We start from the raw sequence: 13,423 nt of genomic DNA, 5'->3' as shown, positions 1-13,423 counted from the left end.
TGTTTCATTCATTTAATTTGCACTTAATTTGCCAACAATTTTATTAGTTTCATAGAGTTTTTGTTTGCGCAAGCGTATTATGCGTCATTCTCTTCAACAGCCAAGTGCTTTTTTTGTTATAACCAGCTTATAAGAATTCGCTTTTAATTCTTGTGAATTAAGAATGCTAACAGCAGCAAGAATAAAAATAAATTACAAAACAAAAAATTCTAATAACCATTAGCAGCATTAGAACAAAAGATATGCTCGTATGCACAACGCACATACACGCTCAAGCCCAGAAATCTCAGCTATTTGTGTCAGCATCACAAGAACGAGTTCAAGCAATTTCTAAGCGACAAATAAATTAATTGCAAGCGAAAGAAACTGGCTTAGAAAAGTGTCAAACAACCAACTTCGCTGTCAAATCGCTGCTCAAGTCTACCACCACAGACATATGTATATATGTATGTATATACATATGTATGTATGTATGTATAAGAATATTATACACATGTGTTTTGGCTTATAGTTATATATATATATATATCGTATGTATGGATGTAAGTAAGTTTGTAGTGAAGTTGACTACCTTCAGGTGTGAGCAGGTTCTTGACATTCTAGTTCTTGCCTCCAAAGGCAAAGCCACATTTGAAGCGAATTATTAACGCAAATATTTGTATATACATATTACACAAATGTGTATGGTAGTATGGCATTAAAAAAAAGAATAACTATTACAAAATTAAATGCCTCGTTATAAAGAAAAGTAGATATCGCTCACTTGCCAGAAAAACGTCATAACTGAAATAATCGAATATGCCATAAAGGAGTTTAGTTAGGCTCTCCTTACTTAAGTTAGAAAAATGGTGACTAAAGGCACTAACCAATACAATAATCTTAAAATTGCAAGATGATTTCATGATTTTTTTACCAAAAATAAAAAAATTGTGTGTGGATCCCACGCGCGACTGAAGTAAGACTTCTTTATCTATTACCCCATTTACAATACTACTAGTGAACCCGCATGACGTTAAAATTGAATTTAACATTTCAAATAGGTGGCAACCCAGCCGTTTTTGAGTGGAGAGAAGTCTCACACTGTTGGGTTTCTCTAATTTTAAACCCCCGTGTACCGACAAAAAGTTCTAACTTCCAAAAGTAAAATGTTATTTCACATCTACAGGTCAATCTCTTTAATTTGACATCTTATTTTTGAAACTCAAAAGAACGTGGATATACATATGTAGTTAGATAGGATAGTCACTAGACAAGAATAAAGGCGCGCTAGTGTTTTGATGGCAAAAAAGACGCTTAAAAAATTTTGCGAAAAAAAACGCCTAAGGAAAACTTTGGCTAAAAAAGACGCGTCACCTAGTTTAGGGCAAAGAAGGGCGCCTAAACATAAAGTGTCCCTTTCAAACAGGTGGTCACCCTTTTCGAAAGTATCTTCAAACTAAAATCTTCTCAAAGCTCGTTCGCCTGACACCCATATTATGATACACCCTTCAATTATCTAGTTGTCGCTATGCAAGTTGAATTGGTGGCAACCGTCTTCAAATACCTCAAAAATATTATAAATATTCAAACTAAAGATATCTTAACACTCTTTCATTTGACGCCTATATATTAATATTTCATATAACTTGTGCATAGTTTTATTCAACTAAGCTTTTCAAGCAGGTGGCAACTCTCTTCAAAATATTTTCAAACTAAAATTTTCTTAAACCTTCTTCGCCTTTCTTCGTCTAGTATTTCCCAATTATCCGATTGCCCTAATTTAGATTGAGTTTAATTTTCTAAACAAGTGGTAACCCTACTACATATAGTTAAACAAGTAAGAAAGTCTAAGTTCAACGGAGCCGAACGTTAAATACCCGGCGCAAGTATTTTATGTGGCAAGCACAATAACCATACCGAGTTTGGTACAAATTGGTAGAACGGTTACCGAGATACATATATGTGATCATAAGTGGGCGGTGCCACGCCCATTTTCCAACATTTTATCACAAACGTATTTCTTGGTAAAGAATTGTTGCAAGCATAAATTTTGAATAAATAAGCTTCAATATTTACTGATTTATTGAAGATTTTGTATTTCTATAAATTACCGTTATATGGGATGTGGGCGTGGTTATTGTCCGATTTTAAAAATTTTCTGCCATTTGGTATACTGTCCGAAGGCCAACAACTGTGCCAAGTTTGGAAAAAATTGGCGCAGCGGTTCCTTAGATATACACATGTAACCATAAGTGGGCGTGGCTATGCCCATTTTCCAAAGATTTATAATATTCTTATTTTTCGTATAAAACTTGTAAATATCAATTTTGAGTGAATAATCTCCAGTAGTTACTAAAATATCGCCGTTTTCGTATTTCTGAAAATTACCGTTATATGCGAAGTGGGCGTGGTTACAGTCCGATTTCGCCCATTTTCAATACCAACCTACATTGGATAAATGGAAACCCATATACCAAATTTCGTTGAGATATCTAAATTTTTGCTCGAGTTATCGGGTACACGGACGGACGGATAGACGGACAGACGGATACTAAAAAATCGGACAATAACCACGCCCACATCCCATATAACGGTAATTTAGAGAAATACAAAATCTTCGATAAATCAATAAATATTAAAGCTAGTTTATTCAAAATTGATGCTTGCAACAACTCTTTACCAGGAAATACGTTTATGGTAAAATTTTGGAAAATGGGCGTGGCACCGCCCACTTATGATCACATATATGTATATCGGTAACCGTTCTACCAATTTGTACCAAACTCGGTATTTTTATTGTGCTTGCCACATAAAAGCAAAATGTTGAAAATTATTAATATCGGACTAAAATTACGGCCGCTTTTCATATAACGGTAAATTTCAGAAATGCTTAAAACAGCAATATTTCGAAATTTAAGGACGCAAATTTTCTTAAAATTGATACACCCCGGCCTACCATCTAGCGGTAGCTTTCGGAAAGGTGAAACAACATATATTTATTACTGGCGCCGGGTATTTAATGTTCGGCTCCACCCGAACTTAGACTTTCTTACTTATTCTACATACTATTGAACAGTTATTTTAATCTTTACCTCAATCTCAACCTCGATTTTAATCTTTATCATTATCTTAACCATGACCAACCACCCCCGCTATCCGCTATCATATTTTGTCGCTTTTTCATTTAGATGTAGAGCCCAAGGAGTGTTTTCTTTGTCGTTGTATCGATGTTTGCATTTACTCCAAGCCAAATGCAAAAAATTTTCACTTTAAAGAGGTCTGGCGACCAAATATACATACATATCGGCGTTTAAAGTGCAAAACCGCGTATCAGTAAAATGCAAAACCGCGTATGTGAAGTTGTAGAAATTATTTTCTAGAGTGTAAAAACACTCATATTTCAAAATCGTTCTCTTTTTTATAAAGCAATCGCATATCTGCCTAGTATATTTAAGGACGAATGGATAAGGATTGAGCCAAGAGCTTGTGTGAGCAAATCCAATTTTTGGCAGCCAATGTCAGTTACGCGGTTTTGCAGAATCCCGATACGCGGTTTTGTACTTTAAACGACGATATGTACTTCTTGGGTGATTTTACGTTCCTCCATAAAGCGAGCCAATCTACAAGAACCTCAACATAGCCGTAACAAAAATAGCCGTAATTTAATTCACAAGAACACACTGGGAATGAGCCAGAAGAGTTAGGCCAGGCTACCAAGGAGAGCGTTCTTGAAATGGTCTGTGTATCCAAAAACACACCGCCATATTTCTTTACTCACAATCAATCGGCTTTTCCATATATCAGGTTCCCGATTTGAAGCCGCTTTCCACACAAAGCCGTGTAGTCACAATTTAGGGTCCCAGGGTCATCCCAGAAGACAGGGGACTGTGAGGGTTGGAACCAATCATTATGAAGTAAGGTGATCGGAGCTATTTAGATGCAATGAAAAACAACTGGAGCCCTATTTTACAACCCTTAGAACGTTATTCGGGATCCGCATGGGTTTTCCCCGGTACAAAATCGGTAACGGAATTGCCCAGAAAGCCATTTCTGTAGTTACCTATACATACTCAGATGGCAAGATGCTGGAACGATCAGCTGAATAGCAAATACATCGAAAACGTTGGGCTGGGAGTGACCTGAGAACGAAACGAGGCATCCGATCCGCTAAGTTATACTTCATTACCTTCTAGACACCTTCGTCGACGTACACATGCATACGGAAATAATTTTTAATGTCGTGAATTAACTTTTAAATATACACGAATACGTTGCATTTATTTCCATATACATATGTATGTACATTAGTTTCGAAAAAAGTGTACGGAATTTTAGAATTTTAAGTTCGATTCTAAGCAAAAATGGTGAACAAACTATATACCAAAAATTGCGTTTGGCCCTCCCAATTTTTAAAAGAAAAATCAGTGTATTATAAATTAAAAAATTTGAAATTGCTATACACTTCCTTCGAAAATATTACTTCAAATAAATTACTCTGCTCTAATATACATATGTACATACATAGCTGCTCAAATAGGTAGCTGCTACATAAATCATGGTCACGGTCACAATTCAATATATTTTCGAAGCTATAAAAACCAAAGCAAAAATAAAGTCATGCACTCTTAAAATCTTTTGAATATTTATGCATGCGAAACTGAATTTTTGCACAAGTATCATCAGAGCATCGTTAAACCACAAAACTACATTCATACAAATTTATGGTACAGAAAAAGACACAAAAAGAAATCAAAATGCCGGTCAGACAAAAAATCATAAAAATTATAGCTTCTTATTAATTCCAGTAAATTGTTTTCGGCTATGTTATGCATTATAAAATCTTTAAGCTAATTTAAATCCACGCTTCGTTATGAATATGTATATACATATGTATGTATTTGTCTACGTATGTATGTATGGTTATTAATGTGCCATAATTGTACCTACTTTAACGTCAAAAGCGCGCGAATAATTTTAGTAAAAAGTGCTTGAAATTCCCCAACACTTCAGATTTCTTTCAATTGTTCAACCTAAAGCTGTGGGTACTTAAATTTAGTTTTTTCCCGACTTGTTTGTGTGGTTTGTTATTCACTGTGTTGTTCATTGCATGACCTTGGGATTTGCAAAAGAAGTTTCATAGATGCAAAATAGGAACAGAAAAATTATTGGTTAACAAATAATTTTGAATGTTTGTGAGAGCAAAGGCGGTTATAGAAATATTCACTTACATATTTGTATATGGATGACTTGTTTTTTTTTACTAAATGAAACTAAATAATAATAGTTTAGTTTCAACAACTAAATATAATTAGTTGCGGAATTTTGGCAATATTTGGTAACTGTCAGCCAAGTATAGTAATTATAACCCAATACATATATTAAAGCTTGTGATATTCTTACTAAATACTTATTAATATTATTTTGATATATGTTTCTACAAATAAAAAAAAGCATGGCCTATGCTAAAGTGTTAAAAAAAACGGATGTAATTCTCTTCTGTTAATACAGATGTGCTTTCGCTCAACATATGGTGGGGTCATAGTTACAAAACCTTAGTTGAGGCAATTGCGATTTGTTTCGAGAGAGGAAAATATTCATGCTTGAGAGCCAGTCTATATATGTAAGTGAGTACAGGGGAAGAAAAGCATGTGCGCGAAGCGCTTAATTTAGGCATGGCTATGACATGCGCAAACTTGTTTATTTCAGTTTCAGTTTTGCTATCGCCGGGATTTGTTCTGGTACGCACATGGATATAGTTAGCTTAGAAATATTTACTCCAAAAAAGTATGCCCATCAAATCTCTGTCATCATAATGATAAATCTTCTATGGTTGGATTAGAATGATACCTTGATTATCGTAAATTTTTCGAACCCTAAAAACTTTTGGCGGAAAATCTTCGCTAAAATTTCGCTATACTTGCCTCTGCCCTGGATATTCAATCCAGTGTCTATTGAGCATTTTGTCTATCAAGTGGTTTATGACCTCCCTTGCGCGTGCGTTTTTAAGCTGTTTGTTTTATTTTAGTACATCGACTCTATTGAATATTTGCCACTGCATTTTGCATGCGCTCACTTTGAACTTGGCCTACTACCATTTTAGTGATGTAGCATGCGAGATTATTGTAATTAAAATTTTTATTGTCACTTAATTATAGTCATGGCTAATTAAATCGGAGCGTCAACACTTTTTGTAATATTTTCAATGATTTAGTTTAATTAAAGTGCAAATTATTGGATCTGCGAAGGCACATCTGTAATTTATATAGAACACACAGTTCACATATTTGTTTCCGTCTCAATGCAAAACAAATTTGTAATAAAAGAACATAAAATTTGATTTCTTTCGTGGGGCTGAGGATGCTTCCCAAAAATACTGCGATGGATCTATGCAGAGTTGTACGTTCCCTTAGAGATAGAACTGCGCAATTTGAGGCAATGAAGCTACAAAGGCTGGTTGGCGTATGTATAATTTGAGCTACGAGGACTTCTCCAGAATATAGCGATCTTGACTGACAGCCAGGTGGCAATTAAGACCCTCAGATCTTATAAGGTAACATATATCTAAACTGGTGATAGAGTGCCTTGATAACCTGAATATTCTTGGTCTGACCAATCGAGCTTGGGTTCTCTGGATTCTGGGACATATTGGTATTGAAGCAAACTAGGATACTGATAAACTTGCGAAGAAAATAAGGCTCAAAGAAATTGCTACTAGGAAATCTACCATCTGTAGAGTATTCCAAACCACTTTTAGAAAATTATAAGCTAAAACGCTTTAAGGAATGTATGAGCTTTTCCAAGATTAACTTAAGAATTACTGCAGTAACTAATTCTGACAGGACACTGCAAGCTGAACTATCTAAACAAGGGAATTTACGTGTTGGAGCGATGCAGATTTTGCAGGACGGATATCGAAACTGCGCCGAAGGGTGTACTGCCAAGGATCATAGGCGTCCCATAGTAAAATCTCGGACATATTCAAAATTCTTATTGAGACAATATGTTCTAGTGAAAACAAAAACCCAACCAAAACCTTACCTTTTGAAAGTAGTCGTCTTGTAAAGCTTCAAACTTTATTCGGAGGTATGAGGTATGGAGCTTTGCTAAGGCATATATTCCCAGTAGGGTCGAAAGGGTTAAAATAAATTATGAAAATTTAGCCCTAAGATAGGAAAAAGTCCACTAACTCCTAAACCATTCACCAAACGTCTAATTCAAGACATTATTATAAATTATGAATGGGGGTTGAATGTAGAAGCCTTGAATGTGGAATAGCCTTTTACGCTAGCAGTAAGACCTGGAGCCTATCCTGGTTTCTCACGCATATGATCTAGATAGCAGTCGTTAATGAAATAATCTCTATATTGCCTTGGTACGGAGGCCAGCGGTATAATTATGGCTTACTTCTAAAAGTTGGAGGATGTGCAAAGGCTTACGGAGCTACGAATAGCTACAGTGTTTCGCACCACGTGCCCGCAGTACTCGCTAAATCTGTGTAACGTATAGACCTAGTCAAGAAGAATTCGGCGAAGAAATCGGCAATAACACTCCTGATAATGGAAATGTCAACACAAAGTTCATTTTGTCGCATTAATAGACCAAGACGGGTAGAAGAACGGGCCAGAGATGAGTGAGAGAGTAGGAGACGCTGTTTTTTTTCCAGAGCTTTTGCTTGAAAATCCATATAATAATAATAATAACAGATTGGCGCTTACACATATGTTAGTGTTTGGCCGAGCTTCTCCCCCCGCTAGTGGCGTGCGCCTTGATGTTGTCACACAAAGCGGAGGGGCCTACAGTTTTACGCCGACTCCTCGCCGAAGCTGTTTTTCATAGCAGAAATACACTCGGAGGTTTTCCATTGCCTGCCGAGAGACGACCGCTGTTAAGAAAAAACCTTTTTTTTCTATTTTTTTTTGCTTTAACCAGGGCTTGATCCCAGGTGCTGCGGAGTGAAAGCGCGCACTGCTTACCACTACACCACAGTGGCCGAAAATCTATATAAGATTCAGAAATAGAGCAGCACTTCTCAGGCCGATATCTACATATCGTCGCCTGGGTAAAATATTTTCGTATTGACTACAAATTTTTCGATAATTTAGTAAAAATTTATTTAGTGATGCAGTCATATTAAACTAATCAATGTCTTAAAAATGGATATCTCCTATAGCTTCCGAGATAATGAGTATAAAGTGTCGTTAATTTAGTAGAAATTTTGATCACATTTTTTTGTATTTCATACAATGTGGCTGCCAAATTGTGGACAAATGACGCTAACGACAAAATTTTACTATAGGAAATCCTTCATAAGCTCAAAACTAATTAATAATAAACATTAAAAATTAAAAATTTAATACTTTAAGAATTTTTTGAACTAGTCACGGTTTCAGAGACTTTGGAGAAAATCTCTCTTCGCGCCTTTGAGAAATTGCATTCCGAATTTCAATCGCGATTTCCCACAACCTGTCGAAATTAACATACGACAATCTATTACCCAGGCGGCGATATACTATACATATGTATATCGTCGTTTAAAGTACAGAACATCGTATCGTCATTCTGCAAAACCGCATAACTGACATTGGCTGCCAAAAATTGGATTTGCTTACACAAGCTCTCGGCACAATCCTTATCCATTCGTCCTGAAATATATGTACTAGCCAGAAATGCGATTGCATTATAAAAAAGAGAACCAGTTTGAAATATGAGTGTTTTTACGCTCTAGAAAATAATTTCTACAACTTCACATACGCGGTTTTGCATTTTGCTGATACGCGGTTTTGCACTTTATACGACGATATGCTGATTATACTACGGCTCTAACACTAGAACATAACCTGTGTCAATGTTTAACTTTCGAATGATCTTGACTCTGCTGCCTTTGATTTGCCTCCTTCACCACACTGATCGAAATATTCAATACAAATTTTTGAATAATGCCATTAGATCCGCACCGTTCGTTCGATTTTCAAAACTGGGATGTCCAGTTAAAGGGCCTGTATATGTAAGTAAGGTGTTACTTTTTCGAAAAGGGTTGCCGCCCTTTAAAATTAATTCAAGTTATTTCAAATTAGAAATAAACTTTTACTATGTGGGCATCAATCGAAATTATTTTGAAAACTCAATGTATAAGGGTTGCCAACTGTTAAAAAATAAATTTCAATTTGTATTAAGGTAATTGAAATACGCAACCCACGAAAATGGTTCAAGGATGTAGTAGTTGAACATATTTTGCAGAGGGTTGCCACCTGTTTTAAAAGTCGAATTTAGTTTACTTATACACAAGTTAGATGAGATATTAAAATAAGGTTGTTAAAAAAACGAGTGTTAAGAAATCTTTAGTTTGAATATTTAGAAATTTGTGAGGTGTTTGAAGAGATTTGACACCTGTTAAAAAGGTAAGATAAAAATTATTTAATTGCTTGATTGAATTATTAACATTTATTTCTAAGTGGTTTTAGGAGAGTTGCCACGTGTTTACAAAATCAAATTCAACTTAATTTATCGGTTAATTGCATTATGTATCACAATGCCAGACAAAAAAGATTTAATAAGATTTAAGTTTGAAAATACTTTTAAAGAGGGTTGCCACCTGTTTATAAAATCGAATTTATTTAACTTATACACAAGCTAAAAGAAATGTTAAAATATGAGTGTTAAGAAAACTTTAGTTTGAAAGTAATTTTGATTAGGGTTGCCATATATTCGAAAAGTAATATCTATAAACAGCAATTTTTGTGAAGGTCGGTAGATTAGTTACTTCGACTTTCAAAAAATAAGATATCAAATTAAAGCTTTGGGCCAGTAGATGTGCAATAAGATATTATTTTTGGAAGTTAGAATGTTTTTAGCGGTGCAGGGCGATTTGAAATTTGATTTAATGAAATGCCGACACCATACGAGAGTCAGAAATGGCTGGTCGAATTTAGATGAAACATTTGGAATATTTTTTTAGTTTTCTGTTTATAAATTTAAATTCAATGTTGGCGTTTGGGGTTGTGGGTTGACTAGTTTTATTTGTTGTCCATTAAACCCAGAAATATCCCGATGAATTTCCTATATACTTTACTCTAGCACTAGTCGTCTTTTGTTCCTTTTATTATTATTTAACCAATAATTTATGTATGTATGTACATGAAAATATCATAAAGCCAAATTTTAGACAAACTGCAATAAATAACTAAACTCTTTTATTTCAAAAACTCAGATTTGATTAATTGGGCAAATATAAATCAAATGCTATTTAAAACTGAACAATCGCATACATACAATATACGTAAGTATGTGTATGTAAATAAGTTTATGTTTCATTCAAGAAAATACGTTAAATGTCATTGAGGATTGTGAGCGGTAAAACCAGCTTCCATTGAAAGTTCAAAATGACTGCTTTGACAGCAACAAACTGAGTATATTCAATGAAATTTCAAGTTAGTGAATCATAATGTAGGCTTGCTATACTTTTAGACACCAGAATTGCAAATGAGCTAAATTTATATATTTTTAAATGCTGCTTATAAACTCTTTGAGGTTTGCGCATGCGTGTTGGTGTTGAATACTCGTTGAATGAACCACAAATTAAATTATTTCAATATCATTTATCAATTGTTTGCTTCACTGCATAATATTGGCTAGTATTATATTTTGCCTGAAGTTTTTTGTTTTTGTTTCACAAATACATTTCATTGTACAACCTTCTAAGTAAAAATACTTAAGCTGATTGTCAAAAAAATAGCTAAGGCTGAGATCGCCAACACAGTAAACACCTACAGCCTGTCAGAAAAAACTGTAAGAAGAACAGTTACGTTACTTATAGAACTGTGCTTTGCTTTTGTCTACCTTCTATATAAGATATTTTTTTTTTTTCAATTCTAAATTCTTATTTAAAGCAATACACTTCGTTGGGACTTCATTGGCACTTTTTTTAAATACGCCTATTGTATAAGTCCAGCGGGAAGTGCGAAAGATAAATGAAAAATTTTTATATGAGGCAACACAAACAGAAATATATACATATCTGGGTCAAATCGACCATTTTTGATTTTTATGAATTTTGGCCAGAACTTTTCTTTTATCATATAATGAAGTTCTGCTAAGGAAAATAATTTGTAAGTTCAAAATTTCACGATTTCCCGGATTTTGTAAAATTTGTCTTTTGAATATCTCGGAAATTATTACATTTACAGTCTCGAGAAATACAAAAAAATACAGAATTTTTTTATTAAAAAAATCGTTAAAGCAGAAACTTGTAAACACTTTTGAATTTTTTTTTTTTTTGTAAAATAACTCCAACCGATCTCAAAAGATACTGACATTTTCAGAAAGGTTTTTTTTATGATATACATTTTTGAACTTTGGAAAAAATTTTTTTCCAAACTCTTTACTAAAAATAAATTTGAATTAAATAAGAAAGTTTAATATTACTTTATTTAGAGTTGCCAGACAATTTTGTTTATATGTAAGTAAAAATTTTTCCCTTCATATTCATAGAGGCATCGTCGTCAGAGTCTTATTGAAGCTGGCAATAGTTAAGGGAGTGTTCGACATTCTCGATTTTCTCGTCGTCCATACAGCTGTGGGAGTAATACCTTACTGGAAATTCCGTTCTGCTAGCAAGTCTGGGGCGTTCGATGAGATGAAGGGTTTCAGACAGCTGATCAACCACCAGGACCAGATGTGGTTTTTTTTTCTCTACAGGATGTTTCTGAGGCTCTCCTTTTTTACCAGTTCGATATGAACTAAACCACAATTTACAAGATGCTAGCGGTACTCCCACCTCGTATAAGGTATTCATCAATCAATCAAGATTTCTACAATAGACCATATCGAAACTAGCCTCATGACTATAAGCTCTTCTTCAAATACACTAAAGTAATGAAGTAAATGGAAGATTAATTTTATCGACGATTCCCGCGAATATACCACACCTTCCCACGCTATTAGTTAGCTAAGAGCCATGGGTGTATAAGAAAGTCTAGCAAGGGGAATACTAATTTTTTCCATTTATTCCTCAAGGTAATCCTTTATGAAATGTTAGAGTAGAAACGGAGTAGTCTTGGTGCTTAAGAGTTTTTGGACAGATGTCTAAAGTTTACAGTGGCCGAACCATTTGTTACTCTAAATACTTTGCCAGAGCATTTTGTCTGACTACACTTTGTCCTGCCTGTAGTTTACTATAAAGGTGTACAAGGAGAGCAGTTTGAAGGGCTCTAGCTTAAGTAAAGGGTGGCGATCCCATAGCGAACACAGTGACTCCGTAGAACATGGGTGTACGAAGCACTGCGGTATAAACTCAGTATACTATCTTTGGTTTAACTCCCCATTTTTTACCAATGGCGAGTTTTATACTAAAGTGGTTTTCTGGGACTGAAAATTAAATGAAACTTGTTTACCGAGTAAGCTTCACTTCCAACAAAAGATCTCATTATTTGACTTCCTTCGCGAAGGTCACTGTGATACCATTGAGCTCAGGAAGCTGAAGCCGGGGCTTTTTAGCTGTAAATAGAACAATAACTGCTTCTGTTGGATTGGCTTTCAGTCTACTTTCCTTTGGTCAGGCTCCATGATAGCTAGAGTATTCTGTATTAGTTCTCTCAGCACTTGGGAATACTTTCTTATTGCATTTAGTGGTTTACACTCTGCCCACACATGCAGTTGTAAATTCATGGAAGAGACGTTAAGGTATCTTATGTATTTTGCATAAAGACATACCTATGTAAGAGTGCGCACAGGAGGTATCCCTAAATTTCCTTGGAGACCTTTTAGTTTCAGTATTGTCTCGGCAAATCGCTTGGACTTTCTTCCTTAACGTTTTAACCAAAATTGAGTTTATGAACATTTAGCGTTGATAATTTTCGCTACAATTGGCAGTTGCATATAAACTTTCCTTTTGAAAAACTTTAACATATCAAACACTTACACTTTTGCGTAAATAAATAGCAGGAAATGCGTCGAGACACTGATCTGGTTGTCATAGAAAACCATAAAAAAAATTACGACTTGCTCACAAACGCTTTTAGTTGCACAAAACCACATACACAAACATACGAAATATATGTACATATGTAAATATATACCTACACCTAATTTGCAAGCTGGGTGACATTTTTTCTCCCCAACAAATTCAAGTTATGTGCGTAAGCTAATATCTGGTTGCTTGCTTCCGTTCAATTGTCACATAACTGGCTCAACTTGCCGCATGACAAGGTTACAAACGCAGCAAAATTGTGTGTTGCATGCTGCACCGGTTAACGGTTTACCTTGCACTTCCTGCCAGTAGTCCGTTTTTTTTTGTTGGAATCGCTAATTTTGCAACGCTTTCGCTGCTGAACTAAAAAGCTGTGAACCTATTCGCATTGAATTTTTATGCCTGCTTGGTGGATAATTTGTATTTGTTGATATTATTTGATTGTAATACAAAATTGTGGTTGCGATTAAATTAAAAAAT

The sequence above is a fragment of the Rhagoletis pomonella genome, unplaced genomic scaffold (genome assembly GCF_013731165.1).
Source record: "Rhagoletis pomonella isolate Grant_MI unplaced genomic scaffold, Rhpom_1.0 Rhpom_scaffold_00001, whole genome shotgun sequence".
NCBI lineage: Eukaryota > Metazoa > Arthropoda > Insecta > Diptera > Tephritidae > Rhagoletis > Rhagoletis pomonella.
Note: the sequence above shows the minus strand (reverse complement) of the source record.